The 13,674-nt window shown below is 42.7% G+C and overlaps 2 pseudogenes; both read right to left on the reverse strand.

Annotated features, from left to right (window-relative positions):
- Nucleotides 1–3,641: 3,641 nt before the first annotated feature.
- On the reverse strand, nt 3,642–3,749 carry LOC112231498 (annotated as a pseudogene).
- Nucleotides 3,750–11,684: 7,935 nt separating this feature from the next.
- LOC112231529 lies at nt 11,685–11,836 on the reverse strand (annotated as a pseudogene).
- Between the last annotated feature and the right edge of the window lie 1,838 nt (nt 11,837–13,674).

A 13,674-nucleotide genomic window follows, 5' to 3' on the forward strand; every position in this document is an offset into this window, starting at 1 on the left:
TGGTTTTAATTGGGTTGCCTTCCTTTTACTGAAGGCGATAGCCAAATCGGCATATTCAGAGGGAATGCGCATGGTGGAAACCTGGTCTGGACTCTCCACCGTAGTCGCACCAACAGAAACTCCTATACACCTGCCTGAACACTCCTCCGACCACCCTCTAAGAGCCCCCTGTCGCCAGGAGATCACCGGGTTGTGATGAGCTAGCCAGGGAATTCCCAACACCACTGGAAACGCAGGTGAATCGATAAGAAATAGACTAATCCGCTCCTTTTGACCCCCCTGCGTTACCATGTCCAGTGGCACCGTGGCCTCCCTGACCACTCCTGACCCTAATGGTCGGCTATCTAAGGAGTGCATGGGGAAAGGTAGGTCTAACGCCATCAGGGGAATCCCTAGCCTTAACGCGAGCCCAGGATCCATGAAGTTCCCAGCTGCGCCTGAATCGTCTAGCGCCTTATGCTGTAGAGAGGGAGAAAACCTCTTTTCCTGGGTTAACACAAACATATGACTGACAGGAAGCTCTGGGTGAGTCTGGATAGGAGCAGGGGGGCCGGGTGGTGGAAACAACAGGGCCTGTTCCGTACGCCCGCGAGCAGCCAGCAGGTTGTCAAGACGAATGGACATGTCTATAAGTTCATCCAAACTGAGGGTGGTGTCCCGACACGCCAGCTCCCTGCGGACGTCCTCCCTGAGGCTACAGCGGTAGTGGTCCATCAAAGCCCTGTCGTTCCACCCCACACCTGTGGCCAAGGTCCTGAACTCCAGGGCAAGGTCCTGCTTGCTCCTCGTCTCCTGTCGCAGGTGGAACAGCCGTTCACCCGCTGCACAACCCTCTGGTGGGTGATCGAACACAGCTCAGAATCGTCGGGTGAACCCCTCGCCGAGTCTGGACCATTCCACACTGCGTTAGCCCACTACATGGCTCGTCCCGTCAGACAGGAGAAGAGGACGCTCACGCTCTCCTCCCCGGAGGGAGTAGGATGAACGGTCGCCAGGTAGAGTTCTAGTTGGAGGAGGAACCCCTGACACCCAGCTGCCGTCCCATCATACCCTCTAGGGATCGCCAGACGCAGAGCCCTGGAGCCGGATGCTGTAGCAGTGGTAGGAGGTGCTGGTAGAGGGGGTGCTGGAGATGAGGTGGGAAGGATACTCCTCTCCCATCGGTCCATCCTCTCCATCATCAGATCCATGGCCGATCCTAGACGGTGGAGAATGTTGGTGTGATGGAGCACCCTCTCCTCCATCGACGGGAGAGGAGGTGCGGCTGCTCCTGCTGATTCCATTTTGAAGGTGCAGGATTCTGTCACAGGGAACTAGGTGGGTGAGGAAGAATCAGGCGCAGAGAGCATATATTTCCACAGGAAGAAGTGCACTTTAATAATTGCACAGAAAACAATGCCCACAACAAAGGGCGCGGAAAAATGTGGACCAACCCAAACACGAACACCAAAATCACACACACGTAACAAAAGAGTAATCCCGCACAAAACAAGGGTGGGTAGCCTAGCTAAAAATAAGGAAGCCCATCAAGCAAACACAAAAGACACGGGTGCAACGAATAAGACAAAACAAGCAGAAAACGAAAAAGGGATCGGCAGGGGAGCCAACTTCGGCAGAAGTCGTGACACCCTGGGTACTCGCATGGGCTGAGCTTTCCCCCAAACCTGTGAGCCCCCAGTATTCCCGCCCAGCCCAACTTGTCCCTCTTCCTGAAAACTCCCTCTTCTCATCTCCGAATCCATACTGCTCTCGATGTCTTCCGCCCTCTTCTCCTCCACCTTCCCTCTCTCCTCATCTCCACCACGTCCTCTTCTCCATCGTCTTCTTTTCCATGCGGTGATACAACTGCTTCATCGATCAGTTCCTGACTCCTCTCCACAGTTGCACTCCTCTGCTCTTAACCAGCATCCCTCGCAAAATGCCTTATCCTTCTCTCCAACACATTCCCTCGCATAATGTCCCTGCTTCTTGCACTTAAAACACTTAAAATCAGGGCAGTCCTTTAAAATATGTCCAGTTTGTATACATAAGCGACTAACCCAGACCTCATGAATCACTCGGAAATATTCCAGTGTCTCGAATTTGGTGGAATACGGCAAAGACTGTACAGTGTCCGTGAATTTCACCTTGCAATATCTCGTACCATCCACTATTTCCGTCCCTGGCCCAACTCTTCTTCTGATATCCGATACAGCAGCTACACCCCAGCTACGCAGTTTATCCAGTATGGCGCTGTCCTCGGTATATACCAACAGATTCATAAACGAGACTGAGTTAATTTGTTATCATGTCTCTCACCATTATCTTTGTAGCCTTTACCTTGAAACCATTAAACGCTCTTTTCCTTTTCCATCACGTGTTGTGATTTCATACCTTCTTTTGCCTTTCATTCTGCACCCCACCACCTCTCCACACACATCCTTAATTGATCTTAATAATTCCATCGTCGTTACCTTGTCTTCTCCCACCAACTCCACTGCCACCGTTAATTCTTTGCCGTATTTCAAACCACCTTCAGGTCCATGTATCTTCCGTTGAGCATTGCCTTTGTCCTTGTCCATTCCGTTCATCGTTGTCATGTTGTCCGTCATTAAGAAACAAAAAAAGACTTGAAAACTCACTCCCAAGCAGCAAAACTACAAGGGGGGAACAAACTAATCAAACTTAAACTTATTTGAATTCAAATCCAAAATATTATACGTCGAAAAAAAAGCTCTCAAACAAACAATCTTGAGCAAACACTCACAGCGCAATCACCTACACCTGTCTCACTTTCCAAACAGGAAGTGCTCACTCGGGACTGGTATGGCTGTAAGTAAGACAAAATCTCTTAGTACACCATATAAAGTCAAAGAGAGTCTGATAAACAGACATTGCATTTTCATCAATTACATAAGCAGCTTCAACTTTCAACTTTGGGTCAATATATGAATCAGTGATGGTACAGAACGGCATAGGCAAGATGCAGTAGATGGTATCGAGTACAGTATATACATATGAGATGAGTAATGTAGGGTATGTAACATTATATTAAGTGGCATTGTTTAAAATGGCTAGTGATTACATTTTTTCCATTAATAAAGTGGCTGGAGTTGAGTCCGTATGTTTAACAGTCTGATGGCCTTGAGATAGAAGCTGTTTTTCAGTCTCTCGGTCCCTGCTTTGATGCTCCTGTACTGACCTCGCCTTCTGGATGATAGCGGGGTGAACAGGCAGTGGCTCGGGTGGTTGTTGTCCTTGATGATCTTTATGGCCTTCCTGTGACTTCGGGTGGTGTAGGTGTCCTGGAGGGCAGGTAGTTTGCCCCCGGTGATGCGTTGTGCAGACCTCACTACCCTCTGGAGAGCCTTACGGTTGTGGGCGGAGCAGTTGCCGAACCAGGCGGTGATACAGCCTGACAGTATGCTCTTGATTGTGCATCTGTAAAAGTTTGTGCTTTTGGTGACAAGCCAAATTTCTTCAGCCTCCTGAGGTTGTAGAGGCGCTGCTGCGCCTTCTTCACCACGCTGTCTGTGTGGGTGGACCAATTCAGTTTGTCCGTGATGTGTACGCCGAGGATTGTTTGCCAGGATTGTTTCCTTTCATCATTGAACAGGGCGAGGGAGCACAAAGCGCACACAAGCGCAGCCTAGTGGACAAACAGCTTACAGCACCTGGTATTCCCAAGTGGTCTCCCATCCAAGTACTAACCAAGCCCGACCCTGTTAGCTTCTGAGATCGGGTGAGCTCAGGCTGGTATGGCCGTAAGTAAGACAAAATCTCTTGGTACACCATATAAAGTCAAATTGAGTCTGATAAACAGACATTGCAGCTTCAACTTTGGGTCACTCAAAAAGTGGAAGAATTTACATATACTGTAGCCATCACTTTGTAGCACAGGTAGTTGGATGAAATACAAACAAACCTTGATTACATTTCAAAGCGAGGGCACATATTTTAGCCTTGTGGAAAAAAACAGACAAAGGGTTTTATTTCCACCATGGAAAACACACGGCCATCAGACACCAGTCCAGTTCCACTAACCAGCATTATTTCCTTTGATCTGGGTGAGGGAGCACAAAGCACACACAAGCTACATTCAGTAACAATATTCTTATTTATCGTATAAATTAAAGGCAGTTGCTCCCTGACAACAAAAGGAACAATGATCCTATTAATAGGACAGGGGAGACTAGCCCATACAAGATGCATTTAGTCAAATAAACATTCAGTATCAAATTATTACACAAGTCAGTGTTGCTGATGAAATGATGCAAGAGCACCCCCTAGTGGATAGCACCTGGTATTCCCAGGTGGTCTCCCATGCAAGTACTAACCAAGCCCGACTCTGCTTAGCTTCCGAGATCTGACGAGATCGGGTGTAATTTTTAACTTTTCTATCTTTTATTATTTTAAAAAACAGACAGTCAACATTCAGTCAATAATAAATAAGGATGAACAGTTCACCCCCTTACAGAATCAAAAAGATCAAAGAAAATAAAAACAATTAAAATCACAATCATCCACCAGACCACACTTTTCCCAAAGCAGGAACTTTTATCTCTTTTACAATACATTTACTCTAAACCATTTGAACTTTTAAACGTGACAAATCATGTTTCTCCCCATTACTTTCATAATATAAAACCGGTAAACCCCTAGATCTTTTGACCACCTCTTTATTTATTAAAATCACCCACTCCCCAGGAATACATCCTAATATTTTCTTGTAATTATTCTCCGCAGTAGTTTTACTTATCTCTTCATCTACTTCAACCACATTATCATATATTGCCTGAAATGGAAGGAACCCAGGAATTACCTCATATGCTATGTCACCTATCTGCCTCATCCCAGCCCTCATAAAATATTTACAAAACAACAGTATATTATTACACTTTATCTTTGGATTTAAAAATATCGGCTGATTTAAAATATTTTCTAAAATGGTACATTCATAATAAATATTTGGTAAAAACTGCCCCCAAGCCTCAAACACTTCTCTATAAAACAAAGGTATATTACCTAACATTTCCTTCTTCATACTCATCAATAAACCATTGTCCCCAATCCTCCCAACCTCCTGCAAATACTCTTAAAAAACCTTTTCCACCCATAAACCAATTCACCAAATAAATTTTCCGTACCATTTTAACTCTTAATTGCTGTTTTCCTTACACTTAAATCCACCAACTTCAAACCCCCCTCATCATAACCTGCAATCAAATATTTTAAAGCTATTTTCACACCCTTCCCATCCCATAAAGAATCAACTAAAATCTTGTTCATTTCAGATAAAACCCATTCTGGCATATCTAAAACGTTCATAAAAATTGACATCAACAATAAATGTATGACAATTACTTTCCCTTTTAATTTCAAGGATCTCCCCCTCCACATATTTACCACCTTCCTAACTTTATTTATTACACCACTCCATGTCAAATCCCTAGCTTCCATTTCCTTCACCCCTAAAAACACTCCTAACACCTTAAAATAATCATTTACTGTTTTAAAAGGAAAAATCCCCTCATTAATCTTCCCACATCATTACTACTGACTTCTCCATATTCAACTTTTGCTCCTGAGGTTGCCATATACTTTAAAACACTCCATCACCCTTTTTACACTTCCCTCATCTCTAACTGTTATTGTGGTATCATCTGCATATTGATGAATCAAACTAAAACCTCCTTGTGGAGTCTGTACACAATTTATAAGATGATCTTTTTAAGAAATGCTGCTAAAGGTTCTACCGATAAAACAAATAATAACGCTGATAAAGGGCACCCCTGTCTCACAGATCTCTCAAGAATAAAATAATCAGTTAAAACCCCATTACACTTCACCCTACTTTTTGCATTTTTATATAATAATTTTATCCATCCTATTATTCTATTACCAAAACCATATTTATCCATTATCCTAAACATAAAATCATGTTCCACCCTATCAAAAGCTTTATTTAAATCTATGATTAAAACAATTCCCCCCCAGCTTATCATGATTCATTTTATTTATCACATCTCTAATCGTATCAGCTATATCTCTACCAGTTACACTATAATTTTGTGTAGGTGCTATAATATCATGTAAAACTTTCATCCTATTTGCAAGTATTTTAGCTAAAATCTTATAATCCGAATTTAATAAACTAATTGGCCTATAATTCTTCAGTTTCAATTTGCTCCCCTTATTTTTATATAAAATCGTTATCAGCCGTCACCATAGATTCTGAAACACTATTATTATCCTCCATATATTGATAAACTTCCAATAAAATAGGTGCTAAAAGACTTCCATATCTTTTATAAAATTCTGCAATTATTCCATCCACACCAGGACTCTTATTTACTTGTAACCCCCTAATCGCATCTTTAACTTCATTCACTGTTATCTTCCCATCACACATTTGTTTATCCTCTAAATCAATTTGCACATCCACACTATCCAATATCTCCTTTACACAACCCTCATCCACCTCCCCTTTCTTAAATAAATCCTTATTGTCACGGCTTTCTTCTGTTGAAGGAGAGGTGGACCAAAACGCAGTGTGGTTATTTTGATACATCTTTAATAAAGATGACAATAGAACAATATACAAAAACAAGAACTGTGAGAAAACAAAAACACAAAAAAACCAGCCCTATCTGGTGTAACAAACACAAAGACAGGAACACAAAACAGGCTACCTAAATATGGCTCCCAATCAGAGACAATGACTAACACCTGCCTCTGATTGAGAACCATATCAGGCCCAAACACAGAAACAGACAAACAAGACATCCAACATAGAATGCCCACTCAGATCACACCCTGACCAAACAAAACATAGAACATACAAAGCAAACTATGGTCAGGGTGTGACACTTATAAAAATTCTGCACTGTTTCTAATATCTCTACATGATCATTTACTTCACCCTTTACATTTTCAATCTCTCTAATATATGTTCTCCTCTGTTTATTCTTCTCTAAACCAAGAAAAAATTAAGTACATTTCTCCCCCTCCAAAACATACTTTGCCTTACTTCTGATAATTGCACTCTTACACTTTTCCATTTCATATTTACTCAATTGTGCTTTTAATTCCAAAAACGTTTCTATATTATAATTAGGTTCACTATCATATTTTCTAATTTCTTCATTCAATTTTGCTCTTCATTTATTTTCTTCTCTTTTCATCCTAAAACTCTTCTTCTGATACTAAATACTTTTATTTTTACCCCAGCATTTTCCCACCAACGACACTTATCATTTCCTTTATGCTTATCTTCCATTATATATTCCATCAATGCTTTAAGTTGTTTACCATATTCCTCATCTTCTAAATACCCTGCAATCACACACCATACTCCACCTCCTGTTCTTCGCTTATCTTAACCCACTGAAAATGTTTACACTGCATGATCACTAAAAGTTGTAAAAACATACTTAATAACTTTCATAAAAGTCCCGAAGCCTTTTTTTACCCAACACCAAATCTATCCTTGTTTGTTTTAATTCACCTAACACCACCTGCCTTCTAGAAAATTCTCTTTTGTCTGGATTTTCATCCCTCCATACATCTACAATTCCTTTTTCTAACATTAACTTCTTTAAAACCTCCCTCGATTAATCACTTCTAAAAGTAGCTCCTCTCGTCATATCAAGTCTGCCCATTTTAACATTAAAATCCCCAACCACAATACAATTTTCCTCACACCATTTTCCTAATTCTATAAATAAATCCTTCTGCTCTATTTCATTATTAGGCGCATAAACATTCATAATTCTAAAAACCATACTCATATATTCAAAATCTAAAATTAACATCCTCCCATTATTATCAGCATGTGTATGTTTTACATTTTCCACCACATCCTTTCTCAGCAAATTCCCCCTACCATTATTTTCAAAAATAAAATCTCTCCATATTTGTTTTACTTCTAATGTACAGTCAATGTCCCAGTGTGTCTCTTGTAGACACAAAATATCCAAATTCTTCATCTTAACTACACTTTTCCATTTTTCCATTTTCCTTAAACCATTAGCATTTATTGACATGAAATTAACCATTCCAATAAATAAGAGAGAAAACATATATTCTCATTGTCCTCTACCTGTTTTCTCCCTCTGCTGTCCTTTTTCACATCCGCAGCTTTCCTCTTCCTGTAGCCTTCCCTTGTTCTATCTTTTCAATATCTTCTGAATCAGAAAGACTCCAATTCCATTTCTTCCAACCAACTCATTTTCTTTTGTCCCGTATCTTTTGTATTCCCTGTATCCATTTCATTCTATTGTATAGTTGTCAGTAACAAACTCCCCTCCATTTCACTACATCCCGAGGTACTCACATGGGCTGACTTTCCCCCCCCCAATACCTATGAGTCACCAGTGCTTCCAATCAGCCCAATCTTTCCCTCTTGAAAGCTCCCTCTTCGTATCTCAGAATCCATACTGCTCCCGATATCATCTGGCCTCTGCTCCATCTTCTCCCCCATTCCTCTCTCCTCTCCACCCTCCTCCACGTCCTCTTCTCCATCTTCTTATTCTGCTCGCGGTGATACAACTGCTTCACTAAAAAGGTCCTGACTCCCTCCACAGCCAAAACCTCTCCACAATTGCACTCACCCACTCTCATTCGGCATCCTCTGCAAAATTCCCTTTCCTTCCCTCCAATACATTTCCTTACATAGAGTCCTTGCTTCCTGCACTTAAAGCATTTCAATTCAGGGCAGTCCTTCAAGATGTGTCCAGGTTGAATACATAGCCTACAAACCCTGACCTGCTTATCATGAATGACACAAAAGTACTCTCAACCTTCCAGTGTCTCAAATTTAGTAGAATACAGCAATGATTGCACAGTGTCAGTGAATTTAACTTTACAGTAATGCGTACCATCCACTATATCCGTCCCTGGCCAAACTCTCCTCCTGATATCCGAGACTGCAGCTACATCCCAGCTACGTAGCTTGTCTAGTATAGCGCTGTCCTCTATATATACAGGAAGATTCATAAAAGAGACTATAAGTTCATTAGTTACCCTATCTCTCACCATAATTCTTGTGTCCTTTATCATGAAGCCATCCATTATACGCTCCTTCCCTTTTCCATTGCTCATTGTAATCTCGTACTTTCTTTCGCCTTTCATTCTACAACTCACCACCTCTCCACACACCCCCTTAATTGATCGTAATAATTCCATCGTCGTCACCTTTTCTTCTGCCAACGTTAATTCTTTGCCGTATTTCTTTACTTCTTCATCTCCATGTTTCTTCCTTTGATCATTTTCTTTGTCCTTGTCCATTCCGTTTGTCGTTGCCATGTTGTCCGTCATAGAAATATAAAAAGAGACCCAAAAACTCTCCCCCAAGCAGCAAAACTGCAAAGTAAAACGACCAAAAAATAAACTTAATCATCAAAAACCAAGATTACACTTCAAAATCCTTTGAATAAATAAAAAAAACTCACTCTCCTACACAGACAGGGTGTATTCAGGCTGGTATGGCCGTAAGCGAGGGAACAACTCTTGGTACACCATATAAAGTCAAAGTCAGTCTGATAAACAGACATTGTATTTTCACAAATTAGATAAGCACCTTGAACTTTGGGTCACTCAAAAAGTGGAAGAAATTACATATACTGTAGCCATCACTTTGTAGCACAAATAGTTGGATGAAATACAAATACCTCCATATCACCTCCACCCTACCTGACACCCTAGACCCACTCCAATTTGCTTACCGCCCAAATAGGTCCACAGACGATGCAATCTCAACCACACTGCACACTGCCCTAACCCATCTGGACAAGAGGAATACCTATGTGAGAATGCTGTTCATCGACTACAGCTCGGCATTTAACACCATAGTACCCTCCAAGCTCGTCATCAAGCTCGAGACCCTGGGTCTCGACCCCGGACTTATTGACGGCCGCCCCCAGGTGGTGAGGGTAGGCAACAACATCTCCATCCCGCTGATCCTCAACACTGGGGCCCCACAAGGGTGCGTTCTGAGCCCTCTCCTGTACTCCCTGTTCACCCACGACTGCGTGGCCACGCACGCCTCCAACTCAACCATCAAGTTTGCGGACGACACAAGTGGTAGGCTTGATTACCAACAACGACGAGAAGGCCTACAGGGAGGAGGTGAGGGCCCTCGGAGTGTGGTGTCAGGAAAATAACCTCACACTCAACGTCAACAAAACTAAGGAGATGATTGTGGACTTCAGGAAACAGCAGAGGGAACACCCCCCTATCCACATCGATGGAACAGTAGTGGAGAGGGTAGCAAGTTTTAAGTTCCTCGGCATACACATCACAGACAAACTGAATTGGTACACCCACACAGACAGCATCGTGAAGAAGGCGCAGCAGCGCCTCTTCAACCTCAGGAGGCTGAAGAAATTCGGCTTGTCACCAAAAGCACTCACAAACTTCTACAGATGCACAATCGAGAGCATCCTGCAGGGCTGTATCACCGCCTGGTACGGCAACTGCTCCGCCCACAACCGTAAGGCTCTCCAGAGGGTAGTGAGGTCTGCACAACGCATCACCGGGGGCAAACTACCTGCCCTCCAGGACACCTACACCATCCGATGTTACAGGAAGGCCATAAAGATCATCAAGGACAACAACCACCCGAGCCACTGCCTGTTCACCCCGCTATCATCCAGAAGGCGAGGTCAGTACAGGTGCATCAAAGCTGGGACCGTGAGACTGAAAAACAGCTTCTATCTCAAGGCCATCAGACTGTTAAACAACCACCACTAACATTGAGTGGCTGCTGCCAACACACTGACTCAACTCCAGCCACTTTAATAATGGGAATTGATAGGAAATTATGTAAAATATATCACTAGCCACTTTAAACAATGCTACTTAATATAATGTTTACATACCCTACATTATTCATCTCATATGTATACATATATACTGTACTCTATATCATCTACTGCATCTTTATGTAATACATGTATCACTAGCCACTTTAACTATGCCACTCTGTTTACATACTCATCTCATATGTATATACTGTACTCGATACCATCTACTGCATCTTGCCTATGACACTCTGTACCATCACTCATTCATATATCTTTATGTACATATTCTTTTTCCCCTTACACTTGTGTGTATAAGACAGTAGTTTTGGAATTGTTAGTTAGATTACTTGTTGGTTATTACTGCATTGTCGGAACTAGAAGCACAAGCATTTCGCTACACTCGCATTAACATCTGCTAACCATGTGTATGTGACAAATAAAATGTGATTTGATTTGATTTGAAATAAACCTTGCTAACAGTTTCCTATGCAGCTATCCCACAAGCCAGAATACATACACAAAAGCTCTGAATGTAGAAAATCTATTTCATTGTTCTGTGCTAAGGAGGAGCACATGTAAGGACAATTTCATATTGTAAGCGCATGGGGCATGTACGACACGTCATGAGCAGGGGAGGGGGGGGGGTCAGAGCGGCTTCTCAACTATCTCTTGACTGAAGTACCAGCGTGGCATAAATACCATGCTACATGTCGCAAAATTATGCTTCCACAAAATATCAACAATGTTTTGCTACAAACAAATGTTTCCACCTTTCAATTAAGCGTAACATTGGTCCACAAAGTCTCTTTCACACCTGATTTCAAAGATCTCCATAAGCACGGTCAGCTGACTCATCCTCAAGCTTGACGCCAAGCAACGGTTTATCATTAAACAAGACTTGGGGGGAGAGCGCAAATGCAGTCCCCCACTACCAGAAACTAGGCAATCTTTGGGAAATTTGCAGGGGTCAGCACAGCCGAAGTGCAATGGCTGAGCCTCGCCCTGGGTGACCCGCCCTCTTGATCACGGTATCTCCCTTGCCAGGTAAGTATGAGTTGTACACATCGGTGGAGGGCAAGTCTTTCCAGTGCCAATATTTTCAGTTGATGGTAACCACTTTGTGTTCTAATAATATCACATCGACCTGCGTAAATTGCCTTTTAGGAACGCACTTGCAGACAGAGCAGTGAAAAAGTTGTTTATTTTGTTTACTAGATTATATCAGTGAACCATTAGGTTCCCATCATGAAACACTGTAGAAATAATCACCAATGACTTTTTAATATCTTAACCTCCCCAGTCTCTCCCCTGTGTGCTGCCCTTCTGGCAGCTTTATGGGACTTGTGCAGCTGGTGAGCAATCAGCCCTTGATTACTCATCAATCCCCAGTCAGCCCCAATTAGTCCTGGCCGAAGAGCACATCGAGGCCTGGCACATCCAGTAGATGGAGCCACCGCCTCATGATGTATACTCTGTCTTTCACCAGGCCTCGACGAGTCTCCCCCTGATGGCTGACCTGCTGTACGCCACAAAACATTTATTTAAACTTATTTAATCAAAGAGCAGTTGAGGACAAAGCTGATGAAGTCGTCGATGTCTGGCACCCTGGCAGCATGGGATTGGTGCCCACAGCAAAGTCATTTCCCTAATAAACTCAGCAAAAAAAGAAACGTCCCTTTTTCAGGACCCTGTCTTTCAAAGATAAATCGTAAAAATCCAAATAACTTCACAGATCTTCATTGTAAAGGGTTTAAACATTGTTTCCCATGGTTGTCAATGAACCATAAACAATTAATGAACCTGTGGAACGGTCGTTAAGACACAAACAGAAGGCAATTAAGGTCACAGTTATGAAAACTTATGACACTAAGTTCCTAAAATGATCCTCTCTTCCTAAAATTATCCACCGCCATTGTTGCAACCCCTATCACTAGTCTGTTCAACCTCTCTTTCGTATCGTCTGAGATTCCTAAAGCTTGGAAAGCGGCCGCGGTCATCCCGCTCTTCAAAAGGGGGAGAAACTCTAGAACCAAATTGTTGCAGACCTATATCCATCCTGCCATGCCTTTCTAAAGTCTTCGAAAGCCAAGTGAACAAACAGATCACCGACCATTTCGAATCCCATCGTACCTTCTCCGCTATGCAATCTGGTTTCCGAGCTAGTCACGGGTGCTCCTCAGTCACGCTCAAGGTCCTAAACGATATCATAACCACCATCAATAAAAGACAGTACAGTGCAGCATCTTCATCGACCTGGCCAAGGCTTTTGACTCTATCAATCACCGTATTCTTATCGGCAGACTCAACAGCCTTGGTTTCTCAACTGACTGCCTCGCCTGGTTCACCAACTACTTCTCAGATATAGTTCAGTGTCAAATCGGAGGGCCTGTTGTCCGGACCTCTGGCAGTCTCTATGGGGGTGCCACAGGGTTCCATTCTCGGGCAGACACTTTTCTCTGTATATATCAATGATGACGCTCTTGCTGCAGGTGATTATTTGATCCACCTCTACGCAGACGACACCATAATGTATACATCCGGCCCTTCTTTGGACACTGTGTTAACAAACCTCCAAACGAGATTCAATGCCATTACAACACTCCTTCCGTGGCCTCCAACTGCTCTTAAATGCTAGTAAAACGAAATGCATGCTCTTCAACCGATTGCTGCCCACACCCGCCTGCCCGACTAGCATCACTACTCTGGATGGTTCTGGATGGTTCTGACAACAATAAATACCTAGGTGTCTAGCTGGACTGTAAACTCCTTCTAGACTCATATTAAGCATCTCTAATCCAAAATTAAATCTAGAATCGGCTTCCTATTTTGCAACAAAGCCTCCTTCACTCATGCTGCCAAACATACCCTTGTAAAACTGACTAAATCAAAT

This window comes from Oncorhynchus tshawytscha, linkage group LG33 (genome assembly GCF_018296145.1).
Source record: "Oncorhynchus tshawytscha isolate Ot180627B linkage group LG33, Otsh_v2.0, whole genome shotgun sequence".
Lineage (NCBI taxonomy): Eukaryota > Metazoa > Chordata > Actinopteri > Salmoniformes > Salmonidae > Oncorhynchus > Oncorhynchus tshawytscha.